The sequence below is a fragment of the Leptonotus elevatus genome, unplaced genomic scaffold (assembly GCF_054856555.1).
Source record: "Leptonotus elevatus isolate MCC_2025b unplaced genomic scaffold, RoL_Lele_1.0 HiC_scaffold_76, whole genome shotgun sequence".
NCBI classification, from domain to species: domain Eukaryota; kingdom Metazoa; phylum Chordata; class Actinopteri; order Syngnathiformes; family Syngnathidae; genus Leptonotus; species Leptonotus elevatus.
Window position 1 is genome coordinate 147,501 of NW_028233743.1, and position 5,000 is coordinate 152,500.

The window sequence follows — 5,000 nt, forward strand, 5'->3', positions numbered from 1 at the left end:
CTCTGAAAAAATTTCCAAGTTTGGCTGACTTAGAAAAAATTCGAGAACCAGGATGAGGAGGGGGAAAATGTGGCCAGTCAGGCCGACCCGAAGTGCCTCTTAGGCGGATAGGGGTTGGGCGAAACTCCCTTGAAAGTGGCACTCTGAAAAAATTTCCAAGTTTGGCTGACTTAGAAAAAATTCGAGAACCAGGATGAGGAGGGGGAAAATGTGGCCAGTCAGGCCGACCCGAAGTGCCTCTTAGGCGGATAGGGGTTGGGCGAAACTCCCTTGAAAGTGGCACTCTGAAAATATTTCCAAGTTGGGCTGACTTAGAAAAAATTCGAGAACCAGGATGAGGAGGGGGAAAATGTGGCCAGTCAGGCCGACCTGAAGTGCCTCTTAGGCGGATAGGGGTTGGGCGAAACTCCCTTGAAAGTGGCACTCTGAAAAAATTTCCAAGTTTGGCTGACTTAGAAAAAATTCGAGAACCAGGATGAGGAGGGGGAAAATGTGGCCAGTCAGGCCGACCCGAAGTGCCTCTTAGGCGGATAGGGGTTGGGCGAAACTCCCTTGAAAGTGGCACTCTGAAAAAATTTCCAAGTTTGGCTGACTTAGAAAAAATTCGAGAACCAGGATGAGGAGGGGGAAAATGTGGCCAGTCAGGCCGACCCGAAGTGCCTCTTAGGCGGATAGGGGTTGGGCGAAACTCCCTTGAAAGTGGCACTCTGAAAATATTTCCAAGTTGGGCTGACTTAGAAAAAATTCGAGAACCAGGATGAGGAGGGGGAAAATGTGGCCAGTCAGGCCGACCTGAAGTGCCTCTTAGGCGGATAGGGGTTGGGCGAAACTCCCTTGAAAGTGGCACTCTGAAAAAATTTCCAAGTTTGGCTGACTTAGAAAAAATTCGAGAACCAGGATGAGGAGGGGGAAAATGTGGCCAGTCAGGCCGACCCGAAGTGCCTCTTAGGCGGATAGGGGTTGGGCGAAACTCCCTTGAAAGTGGCACTCTGAAAAAATTTCCAAGTTTGGCTGACTTAGAAAAAATTCGAGAACCAGGATGAGGAGGGGGAAAATGTGGCCAGTCAGGCCGACCCGAAGTGCCTCTTAGGCGGATAGGGGTTGGGCGAAACTCCCTTGAAAGTGGCACTCTGAAAAAATTTCCAAGTTTGGCTGACTTAGAAAAAATTCGAGAACCAGGATGAGGAGGGGGAAAATGTGGCCAGTCAGGCCGACCTGAAGTGCCTCTTAGGCGGATAGGGGTTGGGCGAAACTCCCTTGAAAGTGGCACTCTGAAAAAATTTCCAAGTTTGGCTGACTTAGAAAAAATTCGAGAACCAGGATGAGGAGGGGGAAAATGTGGCCAGTCAGGCCGACCTGAAGTGCCTCTTAGGCGGATAGGGGTTGGGCGAAACTCCCTTGAAAGTGGCACTCTGAAAAAATTTCCAAGTTTGGCTGACTTAGAAAAAATTCGAGAACCAGGATGAGGAGGGGGAAAATGTGGCCAGTCAGGCCGACCTGAAGTGCCTCTTAGGCGGATAGGGGTTGGGCGAAACTCCCTTGAAAGTGGCACTCTGAAAAAATTTCCAAGTTTGGCTGACTTAGAAAAAATTCGAGAACCAGGATGAGGAGGGGGAAAATGTGGCCAGTCAGGCCGACCTGAAGTGCCTCTTAGGCGGATAGGGGTTGGGCGAAACTCCCTTGAAAGTGGCACTCTGAAAATATTTCCAAGTTGGGCTGACTTAGAAAAAATTCGAGAACCAGGCTGAGGAGGGGACCATCTGGCAAGGGAGTCCGACCTAAAGTGCATCTAAAGCGGATATGGGTTGGTCGAGCCTCCCTTGATTTGCCCTGGAGCTCCCACGTCTTAAAAAGGTCTCTCCTATAATTGTACACCAACCATTTTGAGGTTTGGGTGCAAACCTCTCGAATGGGGGGACTCGGTCCCCTATCTACAGCGCCCCTAATGACGACAGGTGGTACTGCGCCCCTGGTAGCCCGGCCATTGAAAATGAATGGGCCCATTCATTTCAATGGGGAATTTCGACCCCTGGTTGCCCGCCATTCATTTCAATGGGGAATTTCGACCCCTGGTCGCCCGCCATTCATTTCAATGGGGACTTTCGACCCCTGGTTGCCCGCCATTCATTTCAATGGGGGATTTCGACCCCTGGTCGCCCGCCATTCATTTCAATGGGGGATTTCGACCCCTGGTAGCCCGCCATTCATTTCAATGGGGGACTTCGACCCCTGGTAGCCCGCCATTCATTTCAATGGGGGACTTGGACCCCTGGTAGCCCGCCATTCATTTCAATGGGGGATTTCGACCCCTGGTCGCCCGCCATTCATTTCAATGGGGGACTTGGACCCCTGGTAGCCCGCCATTCATTTCAATGGGGGATTTCGACCCCTGGTCGCCCGCCATTCATTTCAATGGGGGATTTCGACCCCTGGTAGCCCGCCATTCATTTCAATGGGGGACTTCGACCCCTGGTTGCCCGCCATTCATTTCAATGGGGGATTTCGACCCCTGGTCGCCCGCCATTCATTTCAATGGGGGATTTCGACCCCTGGTAGCCCGCCATTCATTTCAATGGGGGACTTGGACCCCTGGTAGCCCGCCATTCATTTCAATGGGGGATTTCGACCCCTGGTAGCCCGCCATTCATTTCAATGGGGGACTTGGACCCCTGGTAGCCCGCCATTCATTTCAATGGGGGATTTCGACCCCTGGTCGCCCGCCATTCATTTCAATGGGGGATTTCGACCCCTGGTAGCCCGCCATTCATTTCAATGGGGGACTTCGACCCCTGGTTGCCCGCCATTCATTTCAATGGGGGACTTCGACCCCTGGTTGCCCGCCATTCATTTCAATGGGGGACTTCGACCCCTGGTTGCCCGCCATTCATTTCAATGGGGGATTTCGACCCCTGGTCGCCCGCCATTCATTTCAATGGGGGACTTCGACCCCTGGTTGCCCGCCATTCATTTCAATGGGGGATTTCGACCCCTGGTTGCCCGGCATTCGTTCCTATGTGGCGGGGGATTTCAACCCCAGGTCGCCCTCGTGTGGTTCTTTTTGGCGCAGCTGACGGGCTCCGCTGCTCATGGAGGTTTGCTAGTGGAGGATAACCCCCTGCCTGGGCAACTCGAACGCCCGGCATTCGTTCCTATGTGGCGGGGGATTTCAACCCCAGGTCGCCCTCGTGTGGTTCTTTTTGGCGCAGCTGACGGGCTCCGCTGCTCATGGAGGTTTGCTAGTGGAGGATAACCCCCTGCCTGGGCAACTCGAACGCCCGGCATTCGTTCCTATGTGGCGGGGGATTTCAACCCCAGGCCGCCCTCGTGTGGTTCTTTTTGGCGCAGCTGACGGGCTCCGCTGCTCATGGAGGTTTGCTAGTGGAGGATAACCCCCTGCCTGGGCAACTCGAACGCCCGGCATTCGTTCCTATGTGGCGGGGGATTTCAACCCCAGGTCGCCCTCGTGTGGTTCTTTTTGGCGCAGCTGACCGGGCTCCGCTGCTCATGGAGGTTTGCTAGTGGAGGATAACCCCCTGCCTGGGCAACTCGAACGCCCGGCATTCGTTCCTATGTGGCGGGGGATTTCAACCCCAGGTCGCCCTCGTGTGGTTCTTTTTGGCGCAGCTGACCGGGCTCCGCTGCTCATGGAGGTTTGCTAGTGGAGGATAACCCCCTGCCTGGGCAACTCGAACGCCCGGCATTCGTTCCTATGTGGCGGGGGATTTCAACCCCAGGCCGCCCTCGTGTGGTTCTTTTTGGCGCAGCTGACGGGCTCCGCTGCTCATGGAGGTTTGCTAGTGGAGGATAACCCCCTGCCTGGGCAACTCGAACGCCCGGCATTCGTTCCTATGTGGCGGGGGATTTCAACCCCAGGTCGCCCTCGTGTGGTTCTTTTTGGCGCAGCTGACCGGGCTCCGCTGCTCATGGAGGTTTGCTAGTGGAGGATAACCCCCTGCCTGGGCAACTCGAACGCCCGGCATTCGTTCCTATGTGGCGGGGGATTTCAACCCCAGGTCGCCCTCGTGTGGTTCTTTTTGGCGCAGCTGACCGGGCTCCGCTGCTCATGGAGGTTTGCTAGTGGAGGATAACCCCCTGCCTGGGCAACTCGAACGCCCGGCATTCGTTCCTATGTGGCGGGGGATTTCAACCCCAGGCCGCCCTCGTGTGGTTCTTTTTGGCGCAGCTGACGGGCTCCGCTGCTCATGGAGGTTTGCTAGTGGAGGATAACCCCCTGCCTGGGCAACTCGAACGCCCGGCATTCGTTCCTATGTGGCGGGGGATTTCAACCCCAGGTCGCCCTCGTGTGGTTCTTTTTGGCGCAGCTGACGGGCTCCGCTGCTCATGGAGGTTTGCTAGTGGAGGATAACCCCCTGCCTGGGCAACTCGAACGCCCGGCTCCCCCCCGGTCCGCTGGAGCTCCTCCAACGGCCAGCAACAAGCCCCGAAGACGGGCGCGCTCCCCGCGGTCCGCTGGAGCTCCTCCAACGGCCAGCAACAAGCCCCGAAGACGGGCGCGCTCCCCGCGGTCCGCTGGAGCTCCTCCAACGGCCAGCAACAAGCCCCGAAGACGGGCGCGCTCCCCCCGGTCCGCTGGAGCTCCGCCAACGGCCAGCAACAAGCCCCGAAGACGGGCGCGCTCCCCCCGGTCCGCTGGAGCTACTCCAACGGCCAGCAACAAGCCCCGAAGACGGGCGCGCTCCCCCCGGTCCGCTGGAGCTCCTCCAACGGCCAGCAACAAGCCCCGAAGACGGGCGCGCTCCCCGCGGTCCGCTGGAGCTCCTCCAACGGCCAGCAACAAGCCCCGAAGACGGGCGCGCTCCCCCCGGTCCGCTGGAGCTCCTCCAACGGCCAGCAACAAGCCCCGAAGACGGGCGCGCTCCCCGCGGTCCGCTGGAGCTCCTCCAACGGCCAGCAACAAGCCCCGAAGACGGGCGCGCTCCCCGCGGTCCGCTGGAGCTCCGCCAACGGCCAGCAACAAGCCCCGAAGACGGGCGCGCTCC